The sequence below is a fragment of the Rhinopithecus roxellana genome, chromosome 13, assembly GCF_007565055.1.
Source record: "Rhinopithecus roxellana isolate Shanxi Qingling chromosome 13, ASM756505v1, whole genome shotgun sequence".
Taxonomy (NCBI): Eukaryota; Metazoa; Chordata; class Mammalia; order Primates; family Cercopithecidae; genus Rhinopithecus; species Rhinopithecus roxellana.
Genome location: NC_044561.1, coordinates 121,528,591 through 121,550,569, shown reverse-complemented (window position 1 = coordinate 121,550,569; position 21,979 = coordinate 121,528,591). Strand labels below are relative to the sequence as shown.

At 43.6% G+C, this 21,979-nt stretch overlaps 1 long non-coding RNA gene across 1 annotated transcript; it reads right to left on the bottom strand.

Annotated features, from left to right (window-relative positions):
- Nucleotides 1-3,404: 3,404 nt before the first annotated feature.
- LOC115892637 lies at nucleotides 3,405-20,478 on the bottom strand. Its single transcript, XR_004052499.1, has 3 exons — nucleotides 20,379-20,478; nucleotides 18,250-18,327; nucleotides 3,405-3,660 (listed from the first exon to the last, which is right to left on the bottom strand). It is a non-coding gene; the product is annotated as an uncharacterized LOC115892637 (long non-coding RNA).
- Nucleotides 20,479-21,979: the final 1,501 nt, after the last annotated feature.

The window sequence follows — 21,979 nt, the reverse complement described above, 5'->3', positions numbered from 1 at the left end:
TGTTTATAAAGATGTGGGTGAAGTACAGAAAGCCGCAGAGGATAGTGCAGCTCTCTGGGGATAGTGGGGCCCTGTGCAGAGTTAGAGAAGAAAGAGGTTTCTAGAATCTGGAGACAGGAGAGGCTGTGTAGAAAGTGAAGGAGCTGTGACCTTCCTGAGAGAGATGCAGCCACCCTGGGTCACCCCAGAGTTGGAGCCCAACTTTAATCTTCCCTGCCCTGACCTCCAGCCACTGTCAGGGACCATAACCTGGAGGCAGCAGGGAAGGGAGCCCATGGCTGTGGTCCATGCAGCCAGCCAGCCAGCCTCCCAGGAGAGAAGGAGGATGGGGAAGGGTGGATGGTGGAAGACGTCCTCAAACAGAAGCCATCACCCAGCCTGCATCTTACAAAGGCGCCTTCCCCCGCTGGGAAAAGTCCTTCAGGGCACCAAGCAAAGACACATTTTGAAATATTAGCAGGCCGGGCGCGGTGGCTCAAGCCTGTAATCCCAGCACTTTGGGAAGCCGAGACGGGCGGATCATGAGGTCAGGAGATCGAGACCATCCTGGCTAACACGGTGAAACCCCGTCTCTACGAAAAAATACAAAAAAACGCTAGCGGGGTGAGGTGGCGGGCGCCTGTAGTCCCAGCTACTCGGGAGGCTGAGGCATGAGAATGGCATAAACCCAGGAGGCGGAGCTTGCAGTGAGCTGAGATCCGGCCACTGCACTCCAGCCTGGGAGACAGAGCGAGACTCTGTCTCAAAAAAAAAAAAAAAAAAGAAAAAAAAAAGACACATTAGCCTGGGCATTGAGAACACAAACCCCTCTGACAACTGGGTATCCCATCTGGGTATATAACTGGAACCACATCCCTTTACAGTCAGATTGTTTTCAACTCTTCACTTTCACTGAAACTGAAGAGGAACCTAATAGGGATGTCAGCTCATAGATTATCGAAAATATTTTTATGATAAATCATTGTGTGATTTTTGGCACATACCTGGAAGGAGTCCAAACAAGTGCATGGCTTCCAACCGAAGGCCCCCCTTTCCCATCTGCCTGTTTATGTGAACGAATGCTCAGTGCTTACGCCAATAAAACCAAAACGGTGTGAATAAAATTGATGATGAAACTGCCTCCTTAAAATAACAAGTAATATTCATGAATATACATTAATGGCAAAAAAATCCCACCTCTCATACTAAGAGAAGAATAGCCAAAGAATTTTACTTTTTTCAGATTAATAATTCTTTATCCAGTGCTCTGCCATACTTATGCTGCTTTGATCAATTGTGCTATCTGAACAACTGGAATGATCATCCATAATAATAAGTTTTTTTAAAAAAACTTATTTTAAAATGTAAAGACTTATAGTCAGAGACATTTTTTAAATTTAAATTTAAATGTATGAGCATATTTTTGTTGCAGTCAGTGGTATGTGATAGAGTAATCAATAAAAAAACCTTCCAAGAATAAAACTATGATACATTATGATCAAATTCTTCTAGGGGAGTACAAGTTCAAGGGGAAAAAAGAACAATGCAAAGTTCCTAACCATGTGAAGCTCCTGTGTGCACTTTTTAAAAAATCATTTATGATAGGTATCAAATCACATCGGTATTGAGCCTCAGTTGGACATACTTTAAGTTATATTACAGTTTTCTCTTAAAATATCCAGTTTTCATAACATGCTGGAAATTTCACCCATTTATTTATTTATTTTACATAAGTAAATATCTTAAAATATATAATACATATGTAATTTATAAATATATAATTATATCCAAATATAAATTTAAACTTATAAAAAATTTAGTTGCTAATGGCCGGGTGCGGTGGCTCACACCTGTAATCCCAGCACTTTAGGAGGCCGAAGCAGGCAGATCACAAGGTCAGGACATCGAGACCACCCTGGCTAACACGGCGAAACCCCGTCTCTACTAAAAATACAAAAAAATTAGCTGGGCGAGGTGGTGGGCACCTGTAGTCTCAGCTATTCGGGAGGCTGAGGCAGGAGAATGGTGTGAACCTGGGAGGCAGAGCTTGCAGTGAGCCAAGATCACGCCACTGCACTCCAGCCTGGGTGACAGAGCAAGAATCTGTCTCAAAAAAAAAATAAAAAATAAAAAAAGTTAGTTGGTAGCTTAGGAATGCTGGAGGATAGACATGATTTTTCAAGTTGAAAGAGATGCTAGGAGATGTGTCTGCAGAAGTCAACAGGGTCAGATCTGTTTTTTGAAGGGCCTTGTTTGCCCATTTCTTGATGGGAAAACAAGGAATGAAATAAGATAAAAGTCACAGAGGATGTCAAAGGATGTCTACTTCAAGTGCCCAGCGACAAGGTACTAATGTGCTGTTGGAGAAGAAAAGATTGCTGTGGACCAAGGTGATCACAATGGGAGGTGAAGGGGCACTGAGGTTAACCCAGGACTTGGAGGAGCATTGAATCGATCTAGTCTTGGAGAAAAAGTTGCCAGGGAAGTGGAGAAAAATAGAAGTGACTTAAGGATCCTGGAGTCCTCTCACTGGCAAGCAGATCAGCTGGTTGACACCCAGTTACTCACAACTGTGATAATAGTAGTAATATTACTAGTCGATATTTATTGAACACTGTTTTTAGGCATTGGCCTGAGACATCTGGATATACAGATATAGGCTCTGGGATTCTAGCACCCGTCCTTGGCCGCTATTCCACGCTACTTCTCTTGTGTTTCCTGGGCTGTTGTTGATGAAGTCTTTCTTTCTTTCTTTCTTTCTTTCTTTCTTCTTTTTTCTTCTTTTTCTTTCGTGGTCTTTCTTTCTTTTTCCTTCTTTTTCTTGTTTGTCTGCTTCCTGATTTCTTTCTTCTTCGTTTCTTTTTCTCTCTCCTCCCCTCTCTCTCTCTCCCTCTCGCTATCTTTGTCCCTCTCTCTCTCTTTCCCTCTTCTTTCTTCTACTCGTCTTTCTTTTCTCCCTTCCTTCCTTCCTTCCTTTATTCTCCTTCCTTCCTTCCTTCCTTCCTTCCTTCCTTCTTCCTTCCTTCCTTCTTTTTCTTTCTTTCTTTCTTTCTTTCTTTCTTTCTTTCTTTCTTTCTTTCTTTCTTTCCTTCTTTCTTTCTTTCAACAGAGTCCCACTCTGTCACCCAGGCTGGAGTGCACTGGTGCATCTTGGCTCACTGCAACCTCTGCCTCCTGGGTTCAAGCAGTTCTCCTGTCTCAGCCTCCAGAGTAGCTGGGATTATAGATGCCACAAAATAAAAATTTTGTATTTTTAGTAGAGACAGGGTTTTACCATGTTGGCCAGGCTGGTCTCAAACTCCTGGCCTCAAGTGATCTGCCTGCCTCGGCCTCCCAAAGTGCTGGGATTCCAGGCATGAGCCACCCTGCCCAGCCCCTTTTTTATTTCTTTTAGCAAATAATTGTTGCATGTTGACATGGGCCAGGCAGTTGGATATATTTATTCATCTTAACTGTTGGCAAGTTCTCATCTGCATTGATTTCCTTGCAAAAGCCTCATTCTTGGCATGGTTTGATTCTCCCTTCTTGCTTGGGAAAGAGTGGCGACTCCCTTCTCCCAGCCTTGGAAGGAAGCCATGGTCTCTCTGCTCCCGCGTCCAACCCGTCCTGGCTAGTTCTTTGAGTGTCCACTGTAGAGGGGACAAAATTCCACTTTCAACCTCTTAGGGCTCCAGCTGGGTTCTAGAATGAAATCGACATGAAATAGATTAAGAGGAGAAAAGCAGACAAATTTATTTAGTACAAGTTTTATGTAGCATGGGAGCCGTCTTAAGGAAATGAAGACCCAAAGAAGCAGAGAGAGTCAGTCCCTCAACTACTGAATTGGACAGAGAATAGTATGTTGTGAAAAAGCAGCTCACTCATGTGGGGAGGCTGAAAAGATAAGAGTTGTTTTAACAAGGTCTGTACAGAATTATCTCGGCTAGGACTCCCCATCGAAGAATGTTTCTTTTCTCCTGGCACAAAGAGGGCATCTTTCACATGGGAATTTTTATCTCCCATCTTCAGGAAGAAAATGTGAGATCAGAACGCCCTTCTTGCATCTGCTGTTTTTCAAGCACCTTTTGCTCAGAGCAATCCTCAAGTTGAAGCAGCATACTTGGGGTGGCACACTCTCTCACCCTTCACCACCTTTCTCAAAACCCTGAAACCTCTTCCAGTCTGCACCACACCCTCCTGCTCAAAGTTTATAAAGTTTTGCACAGGACTTCTAATCATACTGGACACAGGAGCTACCTATTACACTTCTGAATCTCCCCAAGATTTCTAGCTCAGAAATGCCCTCTGAGATGAGATTTGAGATCTTGTTCAGTTGTGAGTTCCCCCTGAAATGGACAGTACCTTAAACAAGATAAAGTGTCCTTCTGTCTTAGGTAAAGGAGGACAGTCTAAGGCTAATACAGCGGCCCCCATGCCATCGAGGAGCCAGGCTCCTTCTAGCCTGTCACTCTACCATGATCAGCAAAAGGTTTCTCACTCATAGCTCAAGGTGTCGTCTCCAGATCAGATGCCTGCGTCTGCATTCCAGCTGGCAGACGGACAGAGGGAATGTTCTCACTCCTTAAGATACCTCTCAGAATCTGGACACAACAAATAGGTTTATATTCCCCCAACTAGAACTTCATAGCCACATCTACCAGCAAGCCTGAATGGAAAATGGAGTTTTTATTCTATATGGCCATATGCCAAGTAAAATATCTAATAAAAAAAGAAGGAAAACAGATGGCGAGGAGGAGCCACCACAGTCTGCCATAGCATCTCAACACTTCCTCTCCACCTTGACTTGACCCATCTCTCCAGCCCAGTCCCATCCTCTGGTTCTATTTCCCCCTGAGACTTGGAGATCAGGGCACAGTCTCCCTGTCTGTGAGCAGCCCTCCTCCCCATCCCCCAGGAAAATTCTGTCTTAGGAGTTACTAATACCAATACTGGGTATTTCCCAGGTCCTTGTTCTTCTCTGACTTGTAACATTCAGAAATTGTAAGAACATGTTCACAGATGGGCCTTTCCATTAATTTATAATCCAATTCTCATCTTTTGAAGCAAAAATAAAGGGTTTCTGCTCAGTTAGTCTGTCAGCTGTCACCAGGAGGTGGGCAGGAAGGGTCCTTACATGTCAGATGCTTGGGTGGTGGCTACACAGCACTCAACAGCTGTTGGAGCACGAAAAGGATGAGTTCATGACTGTGCAAGGTCTTAACCAGAACATCTGCCAGGATGCTTGCAGAAAAGGAATTTAGTCAACGTCATGTTGGGGATCCTCTGGAAGGAACAGTAAATCAGGCTTTTTGGTGTCTCAACAGCTGGGAATAATACTGTGTGTGCCATCCTATAAGGTACTGACATTTCCACTAAAGACACAGGAACTATGAATTGGAGCAGAAACTGTGAGAAATTCCAAATTTAAAAATAATAATAATTTTTAAAAGTAAGCAGCTTAGGTGGTGATAATCTGAATTAGCTCCAATTTTGATCTTGGAGCCCAAAGTGGAAGCATTGATGAACTCAATGTACTAATAATCTTAAATATTTAGTTGAAGTACCAGCCAGACACGGTGGCTCACACCTGTAATCCCAGCACTTTGGGAGGCCAAGGTGGGTGGATCATCTGAGGTGAGGAGTTCGAGACCAGCCTGGCCAATATGGCAAAACCCCGTCTTTACTAAAAGTACAAAATTAGTCAAGTGTGGTGGCGTGTACCTGTAATCCCAGCTACTTGGGAGGCTGAGTCAGGAGAATTGCTTGAATCCGGCAGGTAGAGGTTGCAGTGAGCCAAGATCATGCCACTGCACTCCAGCCTGGGAATCAGAGCGAGACTCCATATGAAAAAAAAAAAGAAATTTAGTTGAAGCAATAGTATAAACACCCACACTGCACCCAATTGTTGGACCACAGGGCATTTATTCTAATCACTTGGTTAGAAAGAAATTTAGACTTTAGAAAGGCCCCATTGAACTATTTATAAGCTAGGAACTAAGAAACAAACAATTATAAACTAGAGGTCAGTTTATTCCTCCAAGTTACCATATACCTTATTTACTCTGAGTTTATCTACATTGTTTTTTTCCAAGGAAAATTTCGAATAAAAATTCCTCAGATCATTTTTTTCCCTTCTTTTTTCTTTGGTTGTGTGTGGTAAATAAACTATTGATTTTGTTTTCATGGAATTTAAGGGATAGTTCAGCTCCATTTGATAACTAGCACCTTAATGTATTCAAAATAAACAAATTGTAGGGTTTCAATTAGTTATTTTTGCCATCAAAATCGACCACATCATGACAGGCACTGCGGAGATTGCTGTGTGGGCTGTTTGGGCCCTAAGCTGTATGTGACATTAATGATTTGGAGACCAATTGCCAAAAGGAACACTTGGTATGAGACGCCAGGGAGACTCATCCAGAGTTGTGTGCTCTTCGAGGGTAAATTAACATCGGATTTCTTAGAGAAAAAAGTGAATTGGAATGTGATTTTGGGGAATTCAACAGAATTGGTTCTACTTAGGCCAAAAACATCTTTCGAATGTCTTTGCAGAGTGAGCGTATTACCGGTTCACTGTGAGGGAAAGAACAGCAATCTTTAAAGAGGCACACGCTGTCTTTGAGGACAGGGGTCCCCAATCGCTGGGCACAGACAGATACCAGTCCATGGTCTGTTAGAAGCCAGGCCACACAGCAGGAGGTGAGCGGCGGGTGAGTGAGCATTACCCCCTGAGCTCCGCCTTCTGTCAGATCAGCAGAGGCATTCAGGCTTGCCCAACCCACTGCCCAGAGCCAGTATGCAGCCCAGGACGGCTTTGAATGCACCCAACACAAATTTGTAAACTCTTCTTAAAACATTATGAGATTTTTGTTTGCATTTTTTTTTTTTCTTTTTTTTTAGCTCATCAGCTATCATTCATGTTACTGTATTCTATGTGTGGCCCAAGACAATTCTTTCAATATGGCCCAGGGAAGCCAAAGGCTGGCCATCCCTGCATTAGGTTTCCACAGGAGCCTTCACCCTGTTGTGAACTGCGTGTTTGTGGGGTCTAGGTTGTGGGTTCCTTAGGAGAATCTAACTAATGCCTGATGACAGGAGGCGGAACAGTTTCATCCTGAAACGATCCCTCCCCTCCAACCCCCATGCACTGAAAAATTGTCTTCCATGAAACTGGTCCCTGGTGCAAAAAAGGTTGGGGACAATTGTTTTAGAAGACATTAGGTTGCAAGTGACAGAAAACCCATGTCTGACTAGTTTAAACAAAGGAAAGGAATGTATTGCCTCAAGCCGAGAAAAGGCCAATGACAAGCTGGCTTTGAGCATATCCAAATCCAGGGACTGTGACTCCTTTTCTCTCCATCTCAGCACAACCTTTTTGACATCACCCTGAGGCGCTTGTGACCCCCACCCAGGTGGCTCCCAAGGCAGAGTCTTACACCTTCCATCCTTGGCCCCTAGCAAGGCCCAGGGTGAGCTTTGATTGGGTCTGACTGGGTCACATGCCATTCCTGAGCCAATCATTGTGGCCGGCGGGATGTGGAGCCTCACTGGTCAAGCCGGAGCCACATGATCATTTCTGGAGCTGGACTGAGACCAGCAAAGCCATGGTTCCCAGAGTAAGCTCAGAGAATGGCCCCAGAAGTATGGGAGTGAAGGCTGGGCAGGCACAAGGAATCTGACCACCAAACGTCCATCCAGACAAACACCTCATTGGCCTCCAGAGTCAACCTGAAGTCATTGTGCACCTTAGCCCTGTTGGCCTTTGGGTGCTGGGCCTCATTGCCCCATCTCTGTCCCAACCACAAACACAGGGTACCCCCTGAGCCTCTGCTTCCAGAGCTTGACTTTGCCCACATCCCTCCCTTTCAGCCTCTTCGGTTCCAACTCCTGGAAATGTCCCACATGCCCCCTTCTGACCCCAACTCACTCTGCTTTCCTCTCCTATGTCCTGACTGGGTTTCCAGCTGTGTCACCTTTCAAGCATCTGAGCTCCCTAAACCATGTGTCTGTTGTCTCCGACATCAGCTTGTCAAGGGCCAGTGAGCACGTGGGTGAGACCCCCCTGCCCAGAGCAGCCCTGCTCCCTTGCCCACATCAGGAAATACCAAACATGAACCCACCGTTTTTTTCAATCATTAAGTGGCCTTGGGCCAAAAGCAATAAAACTCTGACGCAATCCAAGTTTTCATGGGAATGAAACGCAATGGTGACTCGCATGTATGGATGTATTGTGTAAGTGTGTAATTTTGAAATAAAACGGGAGGTTGTTTCAGTCAGATCACACATTTTTATCAGCATTGGAAATGTAGTACGATACTACTCATGTGAAACAGATATGCACACACAAATAATACTTTATATTTTCTGTGGGTTGGTCACATCGTCATTATAATTAACATTTTTGTGTATGATCACATTTAACTCTCATGACAATGTCATGAGCAAAGCACTGTTTCTGTTTTCATTTAACAAACAAGGAAACTGAAATACAGTGAAATTAAGTGACTTGTCCACGATCAGATGATCAAATAGTGAAGTCAGGTGTGTGGTCGAATTAACCTTTTTCTTCTCAGTGAAGATGGGGGTGACCAGTGACATGAAAGAGGAAGTGATAGGTGTCACTTTGGGGTTGATATCTTTAAGAAGCAGCATTTTGTTGTAGTTGTTGTTGTTGTTTTCCAGGCTTTCCTCCTTTTTCCAGATTCTTGATGGTAGAGGAAGTGCTATCACAGGTATATGAGGGTTTACTTAAGCAGGTAATACATTTTATTGCTTTAAGCTTTTGAGATTTGAAATAATACATTAAGACATTAATAAGTTAGGGCATTCTAGAGATCTGTGTGTTCTTGATGGCTAATTGTTAAGAATTAAAATTTTATTTCACATTTAGAAAACGTGGGCTTTAAATCTTTTTAAAAAGTTATACAGATGTTCATTATTCTATTTATTGTTCTATCATTTTAACATCTCTGATATTTTTAAGGTAAAATATACAGCCATATCTCCTTAGGTAGAAATACTGAATGTAATTTTTCTTAGTTGTTCATTTCAAAAATAATTTTTTTATTATTATCAAAGGATTTCTGGAACTTACTCTGTGCCAGGAACTATTTTAAATGTTTTACAGATATTAACTCCTTTAAAGTTGACACTAACCCTTTGGGTCAGGTGTTATACTTAACTTTCCCATACTTAGTGAGTAATGAGGCTAGGATTTGACCCCAGGCAGTTCGTTCCAGAAATCTGCCCTTAGCATCTATTCTATCTTCACTCTTCAGGCCTCAGAGACTTTAAGAGAAGCTTGGCACATAATAGGCCTTCAGTAAATGTGTTGAATGTGTGAATGAATGAACGCATGAATTCCACTTCACAAGGGCCATCGTTAGATTATTTCATTGGAATACCACGCCAATCCATTGCCATGCTTGTTATTTCTATCCTCGTGTCACAGAAAGGAAACCGACTCTGGCAAAGTGAAAGGCAATGTGACCCAAGAAGGTGGAGAGCTGCTGTCCCAGGCCTTAAACCAATAAAAGCAAAGAAAAGAGCGTATTTTCTTCCCTTGGAGGGAACGGATGCTCCTGTTCCTTCCTCTGAGATGACACAAACGTGGATGTCTGCACTGAACATGTATTTCCTTGCTCTTTCTTGTTGCTTGAGGAATATTCTATGTTCTCTCTGTCTTAATAAGACATGGAGGAGGCCTGGAACAGCCTGTCCTGGGCCCCTGCCTGCTTCAGGAAAGAGTGCCCCCTGAAGGGAGAGTTGCTGCAAAGGTTGCATGAGGTAGCATGCACTGCACAAGCTCAGAACAGAACCTGGGACACAGTAAGTGTGCAATAAGTTTTTGCTCATGAAAGAATAAATAAAAGAATTAAAATACAGTACAGGCTGGGCGCGGTGGCTCAAGCCTGTAATCCCAGCATTTTGGGAGGCCGAGACGGGCGGATCACGAGGTCAGGAGATCGAGACCATCCTGGCTAACCCGGTGAAACCCCGTCTCTACTAAAAAATACAAAAAAAGGAATCCAACTTACAAGGGATGTAAAGGACCTCTTCAAGGAGAACTACAAACCACTGCTCAGTGAAATCAAAGAGGACACTAACAAATGGAAGAACATACCATGCTCATGGATAGGAAGAATCAATATTGTGAAAATGGCCATACTGCCCAAGGTTATTTATAGATTCAATGCCATCCCCATCAAGCTACCAATGAGTTTCTTCACAGAATTGGAAAAAAACGGCTTTAAAGTTCATATGGAACCAAAAAAGAGCCCGCATTGCCAAGACAATCCTAAGTCAAAAGAACAAAGCTGGAGGCATCACGCTACCTGACTTCAAACTATACTACAAGGCTACAGTAACCAAAACAGCATGGTACTGGTACCAAAACAGAGATATAGACCAATGGAACAGAACAGAGTCCTCAGAAATAATACCACACATCTACAGCCATCTGATCTTTGACAAACCTGAGAGAAACAAGAAATGGGGAAAGGATTCCCTATTTAATGAATGGTGCTGGGAAAATTGGTTAGCCATAAGTAGAAAGCTGAAACTGGATCCTTTCCTTACTCCTTATATGAAAATTAATTCAAGATTAGAGACTTAAATGTTAGACCTAATACCATAAAAACCCTAGAAGAAAACCTAGGTAGTACCATTCAGGACATAGGCATGGGAAAGGACTTCATGTCTAAAACACCAAAAGCAATGGCAGCAAAAGCCAAAATTGACAAATGGGATCTAATTAAACTAAAGAGCTTCTGCACAGCAAAAGAAACTACCATCAGAGTGAATAGGCAACCTACAGAATGGGAGAAAATTTTTGCAATCTACTCATCTGACAAAGGGCTAATATCCAGAATCTACAAAGAACTCAAACAAATTTACAAGAAAAAACAAACAACCCCATCAAAAAGTGGGCAAAGGATATGAACAGACATTTCTCAAAAGAAGACATTCATACAGCCAACAGACACATGAAAAAATGCTCATCATCACTGGCCATCAGAGAAATGCAAATCAAAACCACAATGAGATACCATCTCACACCAGTTAGAATGGCGATCATTAAAAAGTCAGGAAACAACAGGTGCTGGAGAGGATGTGGAGAAATAGGAACACTTTTACACTGTTGGTGGGATTGTAAACTAGTTCAACCATTATGGAAAACAGTATGGCAATTCCTCAAGGATCTAGAACTAGATGTACCATATGACCCAGCCATCCCACTACTGGGTATATACCCAAAGGATTATAAATCATGCTGCTATAAAGACACATGCACACATATGTTTATTGTGGCACTATTCACAATAGCAAAGACTTGGAATCAACCCAAATGTCCATCTGTGACAGACTGGATTAAGAAAATGTGGCACATATACACCATGGAATATTATGCAGCCATAAAAAAGGATGAGTTTGCGTCCTTTGTAGAGACATGGATGCACCTGGAAACCATCATTCTTAGCAAACTATCACAAGAACAGAAAACCAAACACTGCATGTTCTCACTCATAGGTGGGAACTGAACAATGACATCACTTGGACTTGGGAAGGGGAACATCACACATCGGGGCCTATCATGGGGAGGGGGGAGGGGGGAGGGATTGCATTGGGAGTTATACCTGATATAAATGACGAATTGATGGGTGCTGACGAGTTGATGGGTGCAGCACACCAACATGGCACAAGTATACATATGTAACAAACCTGCACGTTATGCACATGTACCCTAGAACTTAAAGTATAATAATAAAAAAAAAAAAATACCAAAAAAAAAAAAACTAGCCAGGCGAGGTGGCGGGCGCCTGTAGTCCCAGCTACTCGGGAGGCTGAGGCAGGAGAATGGCATAAACCCAGGAGGTGGAGCTTGCAGTGAGCTGAGATCCGGCCACTGCACTCCAGCCTGGGTGACAGAGCGAGACTCCGTCTCAAAATAAATAAATAAATAAATAAAAATACAGTACAAAATGTGTTTATACTGTAGGAGTAGACTAGACCAAAACAAAATTTAGATATTTTTTTCCTCAACTTCCTTGAAATAGACATGATTCCCTCTGAGGAACTCCACCCTATAGTTCTATATAAGTGGTAGAATTCCAGCCACTGTCATCACCAGAAGAGTTTTATTGTGTTTTCTGCAGATGCTGCAGAGGTTTATTGTGTTTTCTGCAGAGGCTACAGGATGCAGAGTTCAGTGCGTGGCTTCTAGAGCCAGATACCTGGGTTCAAATCCTGACTTGGCCACTAACTGTATAACCTTGGGTAAAATACTTAGCTTGGTTCCCCATTGTGAAATGAAGATAATCATGCTATAAGAAATAAAGTAAATATCTGTAAGATATTTGGACTGAAGCTGGAACATCTATCCAAGGTACCATTAACAGAGTTAGCTTCATATTTTAAAATGCTTTGCAAACTGTCAGGTCTTGGTGGAATTGTGTTGTTGGTTTTATTCTTATTCCATCTATATGAGTTTATGCAGATAGGACAATCATTATCAGCAAAAACAGGTCATGTTTTCCTGGTTGGTTTCCTGGCCTCACGTATTTGTATACTCCTTCATTTTCTGTAATCCAGATTTCCCCAAGAGACAGCAAGCCAGACCCTCCCCATTTTCTCCTTGCCTAATAGGAAGGTCAATCTTTTCCTGGGTTCCTAACCCCAGATGATGTCACAGAGCTTCTCTGTGACCTGCCCTCCCCAGGCTCCAGCCTGCCATCCTGGTGCTATCCCTGTCTAGTTTCCCTCATGAAGCAATGACCACAACAGCTCCAACCCCCTCACCTACACAACACGCATGCTTCTTTATGCACAGTGTGGGTGGGTCTCAGAGCTTGTTCAAGCTGACAGAGCTGGCAGCAGAGACAGGGCCAGAACCTGGGTCTCCCATCTTCCTAGGGCTGCATTCTACAAAACACAGTCAGCTTTCCAAGAAGAGTACTGACATAATGGGAGAGGCACTGCATGGCCCTCGCTCATTCGGCCAGTCATGGATTCACTAATTATTCAAACAAATAGTTACGATGCCTGCTGTGTGCCAGGCACTGTTCCAGGTAAAAGGACATTGGCACTGCATTACGTAAAAGGAAAGGGAAAAAAACTGGTTGATTTCTTCTGGAAAATACATTTGTTCCATACTGTGAAAGCATTAGTGGCTCCAGAACTTTTTGCAGGAGGGTCTCAGATGTGGCAATGTTCTGGAAGGAAGAACGATGGAAACATTGAGTACTCACGCACATCTGCTCCTCCCCTCCTTCTGGAAACAGAAGGAGAACATCCCCTGTGTTAGTCTGTTCTCACCCTGCTAATAAAGACACACCTGAGACTGGGTAATTTATAAAGGAAAGAGGTTTAATGGACTCACAGTTCCACATGGCTGGGGAGGCCTCACAATCATGGCAGAAAGTGAATGAGGAGCAAAGTCACATCTTACATGACAGCAGGCAAGAGAGCTTGTGCAGGGGAACTCCCCTTTACAAAACCATCAGATCTCAAGAGATGTATTCACTAGCATGAGAACAGTATGAGGGAAACTGCCCCGATGACTTAATTCTCTCCACATGGCCCACCCTTGACACGTGGGGATTATTACAATTCAAGGTGAGATTTGGGTGGGGACACATCCAAACCATATCACCTTCCCTCCCCTTGAAGTTAGGTGGGGTCCTGGGGCATGTTCTAGGCAACTGTTGTGGATGGAAGAAGATGAAGGTTTCACTTCAGAGTGAAGCGTTTCTGGGGCTCTCTGACCTGCACCGTGACGGTGCCAGAGCTGCCAGGTGGACACTGCAGGATAGAGGCCACCTGGATGGCTGACTCCACACGGAGGATGCTGCCTACGAGGGTCATCTGGACCCCCAGTTGCTTTTTTGTGAAAAAGAGAAAGAAATGTTCCTGTGATTTCTGCAATTTGGCTGCAATTTGGGGGTTGTTATTAGAGCATTGCCCAGTCTTTCCTGACTAATGTGGTATCAGGAGAAAGGTTAGGATACTGGTCTTGAAGCTGAATTTGCAGAGTGTCACACTTTCTATTTGAAGTGCAGGTCCCCTATAAGGAGCAGCAAAACAGTTTCCTAGAGATTTTCTTACATAACTTTGCTTGTATATTTTTCTTAGTATCCTGTGTGGCAGGATATAGAGAGAACACTGTCTGGGGTTATAAGTGGACTAAAGCTTCCCTTTCCAAGTCATTCCTTGGAAACAGTATTAATTAAAATAATAAATAATGATAGACTCAGTAAATACATTTTTACAGTAAGGAAGGTTAAACATTAATTAATAAATAGGACTTGATGTTTAAGGGTCTCTTTTTTATTTCTTTCTTTCTTTTTTTTTTTTTTGAGATGAAGTCTTGCTCTGTCGCCCAGGCTGGAGTGTAGTGGCACAATCTCGGTTCACTGCAACCTCCACCTCCCAGGTTCAAGCAATTCTTTGCCTCAGCCTCCCAAGTAGCTGGGATTGCAGGTGCCCACCACCATGCCTGGCTAATTTTTTTGTATTTTTAGTAGAGATGGGGTTTCACCATCTTGCCCAGATAGGTCTTGAACTTCTGACCTTGTGATCCACCTACCTCGGCCTCCCAAAGTGCTGGGATTACATCTTTTTTTTTTTTTTTTTTCTTGCGACAGAGTCTCACTCTGTCACCCAGGATGGAGTGCAGTGGCACCATCTCAGCTCACCGCAACCTCCACCTCCCGAGTTCAAGCAATTCTCGCGCCTCAGCCTCCTTAGTAGCTGGTATTACAGGTGCCCACCACCATACCTGGCTAATTTTTTTTGTATTTTTAGTAGAGACGGGGCTTCAGCATGTTGGTCAGGCTGGTTTCCAACTCCTGACCTCAAGTGATCCACCCGCCTCCGCCTTCTAAAGTGCTAGGATTACAGGCACGAACCACTGTGCCCGGCGTGTTGAAGTGTTTCTTAAGGGCCAGCTCTCACAGTGACTTAATTAAGAAGCTCAGCTGAGAAGCATCGGGCTATTAAATGGAGGTTGACGGAGCCCTAGTTGATTCAGGGCAGGATAGAGACACGGCCTTTATTAGTCTTCCTCGCTTCTATGAAAGCAAAGCAGGTTTGTATTCCACTTTGGGACTAATCCATTTGTCACTGTGACGTCTCTAAGGACAGGGATGTCCATTTTAAACCTCATTTGCAGCTGCTTTTTAGTCTTAGTGGTTTTGGAATGGAATTCATCTGCTTTGACCCCTTGTGTATTTGGTTACCTCTTATCTAGTGCCCACAGTGAAATTCCAATATAACATTAACAATTTGTTTTCCCTGATATCGGCTCTGTTTGTCACAGGCTGGAACCCAGGCCCATAAAGAAATGTCACTTTTGGTCTCTTTGTAAGAGTTTTATGCAAATAACATGATAATGATTTCAAGGAGAAAGAAGACTGGATGGAGAGGAGGGGAATGGCAGGAGGGGAGTAGAAGGAAAAAGAGAAGGAGGGAAAGAAGGGGGCGGTGGTGAGGTCATGCAGTCATGGAGAGAAGGGAGGCCTGGGGAAGCGCATGGGTGTCTATGAGCAAATGAAAACACACCTCTGCCTCTACAACATGGTGGGATGGTGGTCGAGTCCAGTTGCCCTGAGTAGCTTGGAGCATTGTCAGGGACAGACACGATGGGGTGTGAGCAATGCTATGGAGAGGACCCAGTGCTCCTTACACAATATTAGTGATTCCAGTGCCAGCAGGGGACAGAATGGCAGCCAGTAAGAGAGCAGAGAAAAGGTTTTTGAATTCAGATCAACTCATTCCCGAAGGGCATGCAAACACCGTGCAAGGGTACCTGGGTATGGACCTCAAACTCAGTGTGTTCTCATGCCCTGCAGTGCTCACTCTGAGAACGCTCTTACTGTTCCTTCCCATCTCCCCTTTCATAATCACCCTTTTCCCTTTTAGAAAAAAAAGTACCATCTTCACTTAATCAGAGCCTTCCCAGAGTGCTTTGCTTTAGGCATGCAAATCCCCCCACCCCACATTCTATAAGGGGACAGCCTGTAAGAGTGGGGTCTGGGACAAGTGTCCTTTAATTAAGACTCTACAACCCCCCTCCATCCATCTCCTAAAGACTTTACTTTTAATAAAATATCGCTTTGATGCTTAATAATTATTTATCAAAATTTACTGTGTGTTTGTGTTGTTTTGATCACTTGGGTGTTACAGGGTGTTACAAATAACACTGATGATAACTCAGTTCAGATGAAATTGTAAACATAGTATATTTAAAAGTAAAACAATTGATAGCATAAAAATAAATTGAAGTAAGATAAAATTATCAGGAGGAAGTAGAAGGAGGAAAGGAAATGATACACATTTCTAACTATTAAGAAAAGCTTAATATATCTTAAAGGATCATGCGTATTAATCAAGTATGATATTTAGCTTCCATTGGATGCATTTCAAAGGATGATGCAACAGTTTTATTGCAAACTGTCAATATTTACACTGCTCTGTCATTTACACAACCTTGTCATTTTTGTCCTTTGTATTTTACTCTCTAATTTTTTTCCCTTGCTCTTTACTTCCATGACCAGAAACTGGCTTTCTCATCAAGGCTAATTTTTCACAAAGAATCTGCATTTGAATCAAGTCATGAGAAATATACAAGGCAGATGAGACAGAAGCCCAGGCTCTCCTGGCACCCACATTCTGAGTAGTGGGCCAGCCCTGCTCAGCACCAAGCAGACTGGGTCCACCCACCAGCCCTGCTCCACATTTCTGCATACTATGGAGTATGGTGGTCATACTATGGAGTATGGTGGTCATGATTGCTGCTCACCAAATATTCCCCCTGTCCCTCCAAACACTTTCCCACAATCTTAGAAGGTAGGCGCAGCCATATGACTGACTTTGCCTATGACTTGTGGGAGGAAATGGTAGTGTTGCTCTTGGGCAAATATTTTAAAAGCCAATCTTTATGAAGCCGTATCTTCCTCCTGCCACAGTGATTATAGAAGGATGTGCCAAGAGGGAGGTGCTGCGAACCTGGGTCCCAATGTACAGAAGTCTCAGCTGACCCTGTGGTAGCAATGCAGCCTTCTTATTTAAACCACTGATATTTTTGGTCTTATTTGTTACTGCAACAAAACCTCACCCACCCTGAATAGCACCAGGAGTCATTTGCAAACAGTTGAAACTTCAAATGTTAACTCTGTGAAATGCAGTTATTCCACATTCAGCTCCTCTTTATAACCATTTATTTTTATTTACAAAACCCACCACGCTTTGTCAAGTCAAATTTTTGGATCCGCCTTTTTGAAATAAATTTCTCACATGGACAAATTTGCATTTTCTCTTCTGATTTGACCTCAAGACCTCAGGACCTTTGACCAAGGACCCAGGGATTCACCACTCATCCTGCTGAGTTTTGCTACTTTCCATGGATCTTTGAGCTTGAGGTCAATAGTGATCACTTCTTGGCTCCTGCCTTCTATGACTCTTGAGACATTTCTTTAAAATTCTGTTTCCTACTCTGATCTCAGGTCAGAAGCTCTTGTGCATAAGCAGGCCTGGTGTTCATCAACATTCATGATCAAACCAGAATGTCAGTGTGAAGGCCTTTCCCACAGAAACACCAGGTGCAGCTAAGGGAAGCCGGAGGAAGTGCGTCACTAGCCCAGAAGAGTGAAGGAAACTGATCCGTGAGTCAAAAGGACATTACCCACTGTTCCACTAAAGAAGACACAGACTCGAACCCCGTTCTGCATTTACCAGTCCACTGATGGATGACCAGCTCTGAAGGCTGATGGGAACCTTTGCCCCTTTAAACCAACCAAGAAGTTCATTTACACATTAAAAAAGAAAAAAAAAATCTCCATTTTAGACAATGATTTTCTGGCTTAATGGTGGTAGAATAACTGTGATTCTCACTTTGTAACTAAAAAGATATTTTTTTCTCCATGCACGTAAATGTTTCTCCATCTCTCTGGGGTCTTGGCAGATCAGGGATCCAACAGTTTTTAAAGTAGAGGAAAACCAGAGCACCCAATCCAGCATCAACATCCTAATTGAGGTCAGTCCCTCCTGGGTAACCCTTAAGCCGCACATCATCATGTTCCAGTGGTTCTGGTTTTAATGTTTTCTTAATTTCTCCATTGTAGGCCTAAGTAGCATCAAAGCTACTTAGATGCTGTGTCTTAAATGTACAAAAGGATGCTTGCAAGAGAAATAAAGGAGAAAGCTGATAGCTTGATAACTCTTCTTGCAGAACCAGCTCAATCTAGAGACTAAGGAGTAACCGGCCATCTGGTATGATTTCAGGGCTCTACGTACCATTGCCTTCTTCCTGGATTGCTGTGTGCCTTCAATCCTACCATTACTGCTCCTTTCAGGCTGAGACACCAAACACTCCTTTTAAAGTAAAAACAGCATATAATTGGAAGATTGAATCAGTCAGCACTCTTGGTTGCATGCAACAACAAAAAAACCTAAGTTAAATAGCTTTAAATGAAATAAATTTATAATATCAGATAACTAGAATGTGCAAGGAGTAGCTTGTTAGTTTCAGGCACAGCCAGATCCAGAGGCTCAAAGGTCAGCAGTTCCTGATGAGTGTCTCTTGATCCCTCTGCTACTCTTTTTCCCTCTCAGGGCCATTCTTAGAGAGCATCTCCTGCTGTGGCTGCAAGACAGACTAAGCCTCGTAGAAAAGAGCCTCTGACACTCCCAGAAGCCACAACAAAAGTCTCATTGCATCTCATTGGACCTAAGTGTCACATACCCATCCCTAGACCAGTCAGAGTTGTGGAAGAAAAGAGCCTGATGGTCTTACTCCACCTGACACAGAGGGTTGGTCCAGCCATTGGAGGGTGGTTACCCAGGGGAAACTGGGATTCAGTTACCCAAAGATGGTACAATAGATTCTGGGTAGCCAAAAATAAATACAGTACAAAGTTCATATTCTTTAAAGAGATTTATAAACAAGAGTGAGATGCACAGAAGCAAAGTTTCACTATCCCTGTCTGAAGGTGAAACTAACTTATTACCTGGGTTGACACCTCAGATTAGGTACCTGTGACCTTGGAAAGAGAAGTCCTACTAGTGTTGGGACACAAACCAGGAAAGTTTGAACTGAGGAAAGGAATTCAAAGGTCCTAAGGTGGAGAACTGGCCAAGTGAGGCACGAGGGAATGGAGGCAACCAGCAGAATGGAGGGAGGTTCTGGATGGATCATCGATATAAAGAACAACATAACAACAATGAGGGCAGTCATGGATGAAGTGCTTGCTATGTGCCAGGCACTATGCTAATCACTCTCTGTATATTAACACATTCACATCTCACAGCAATTTTAATGTTTATGAAACTTATTTCCATTTTACAGTAAGACAACTGAGACATGGAGGGCTTGATAGAGCTAGTGGTGGTGATGCTGAGACTTGAACCAACACAGTCTGTTCCAAAGTTCACATGCTCAGACAAGATATTGAAGAATCGCCAGGAACCAGAGCACTAGAACGGTGCTGCTGGCAGTAGATGCTGAAGCTCCTTAGAGCAACTGTCTCCCCCTGAGTGATGGGGAAACTGGGGCCTCTATAATTGGGCACTGTTCTACCCCAGGATATTAGTTAGGACCCCTTCCTTCTGTAGCCAGCAACAGAAAATGTAGACCAGACTTGTTTCAGTAAGAAGGGAATTTGTTTTCTCCCAAAACAAAATAACAAAATATCTAAGTATTGTGCTAGTTTCGGGGACAGTCGATTCTGGACTCAATTCAGCTTGACTCAGTTTCCCTGATGCCTTGACGCTATCGTCAGCTACGTTAGTTTCATTCTGCCGCTCTAAGTAGCAAGTTATGGCACCTCCAGCCTCATCCAAGTTTCAACCCTTCAGAAAAGGGCCACAAGCTTCCAGGGAAGTCCAGAGACTCATTCTGATTGGGTCACGTGAGGTCATGTGCTCACTCACCCCTGATAAATTGCTGTTGCCAGGGCACACCACGTGGTGATTAGCTCAGCTCTGGAAAAGCTACGATTGACTTAACTCTGGAAAAGCTGCATGCTGATTAGCTTAGCGCTCGAAAAGCTACATGCTGATTGGCTTAGCTCTGGAAAAGCTATATGCTGATTGGTTTAGCTCTGGAAAAACTACATGCTGATTGGTTTAGCTCTGCGTCTTGGGCTTGAGTTCTGACTGCAGGTCATATAGATTGAAATATAGAGGGGAGATTTTTCAAATGAAAATGGTGAAGACGGGAGTTTTCTGTTTCTAAAATAAAGTGATAGAGGTGCAGGGACTAAAGAACAGATGTTCGTAATACCCAGTCTCCTATGTAAGAAAAGTTTATTTTTTTTTCTTAGCTTATATTGCTGCAAATTCGAATGCATGTGACCCACAGTGACCTCTTCCAGGCTGTTATCTTGTAAAGTGACCCATATCCTTTCATCTGTTTCCATACTCACCTTTGTGTGTTTGGAAAATAGATTCACGGTGGCTCACGCCTGTAATCCCAGCACTTTGGGAGACAGAGGCGGGCAGATCACCTGAGCTCAGGAATTTGAGATCAGCCTGGCCAACATGGCGAAACCCCGTCTCTACTAAAAAAAATACAAAAATTGGCCGGGCGCGGTGGAAGGCGCCTGTAATCCCAGCTACTCAGGAGGCTGAGGCAGGAGAATGGCTTGAACCCGGGAGGCGGAGGTTTCAGTGAGCCGAGATCGTGCCACTGCACTCCAGCCTGGGTGACAGAGCCAGACTCCATCTCAAAAAAAAAAAAAAAAAAAAAAAAAAAAAGGAAACGAAAGAAAAGCAAAAGAGTCAAACTCAAAGGTACTATGTTAAATAAAACAAAGCAAGTTATAAAAAGGATGCTTTTAGTATAATACTGTTACTATAAATATTTGAAATATGCCAACAAATAAATATAATATTTGGGACTATTAAAAATTTCAGTAAAAATGTTACTATAAAGATTTGAAATATGCCAACCAGTAAATATAATATTTGGGACTATAAGAAATTTCAGAAAAAATATACATGAGCAAGGCAAGAAAACAAAGTTAGGAGATGACTACGCCTTGGGGAGAGAGCGGGAGATCTAATGGTAGAGCGGTCCCCAGGAAGCCTCAAATGTACTTCTGAAGTCTGATTTCTTATGGCGGAGGGATAACTGCCCAGGTGCTTATTAACTAACATTTCGTTAGTCTGTTTGTCTAAAAGGCTTCTCAAAAAATAGAAAACAAAAATCAAGTAGCAAGTGCATGGCCCATGACCAATGCAGCATCTTTGCCCTGAAATGATGTGATGTCTGTCCCACATGAGTATGAATCTTCTTAGATAACTTCAAAAGTATGAGGATGCTCAACTCGTTCTCCTCAGCAGCAGGCTCCTGCCTGCTCTGTGCTCCTGGATCCCTTTGGATTTATCTTGCTGGGTTTTGGGGAGTGGAGACGCCCTCCTCCCTGCACCGCTTCCTCACATGGTGATTTGTCTATTGAGTATCAGTCAGGATCCCAGGAGGACCTGCAGGAGCGGCCGCCTCCCACAGGGACAGAACCAGGTCCAGCTGCCCGGAACCAGGAAACCCAATGTCAGGTGTGATTCTGTGCTGGGATCCGAGTGGAACCACAGGTCTGTGCAGCAGGAGGCAAGAAGCTCATGACTACAGAGAGAGGCATGGCTGGGGACCCGGTGCCTCTGCCCCGTCTCCGTCTCTGCATCTCAGGGCAGCAGAACACTCCAGGCCTCTCTCACAGTGACCAGTGTGACCTGAGGCTGCCCATCTCCCCGCCAGCCTGTCCTGAGTATGAAATTCCAGCATCGGAGAGTCCTTCCTTTTTGGTGTTCCTTCTTTCTTTTTTATAACTGAGCATCTCCCAGGCAGGATGGCTGATTGAGCTCTACCCGTCCACCTGCAGCAGGGCTGCTGGCTGGCCGATGGAGGCATGTCTCTGGGGTACAGCAGAGCTCAGGGTGGGGACAGAACAGGGAGAGCTGGGAGGCAGGAGAAAGGCCCTACAGGAGATGCCCCACAAGCTTTCCATCCTGCCTGCTTTTCCCTGGG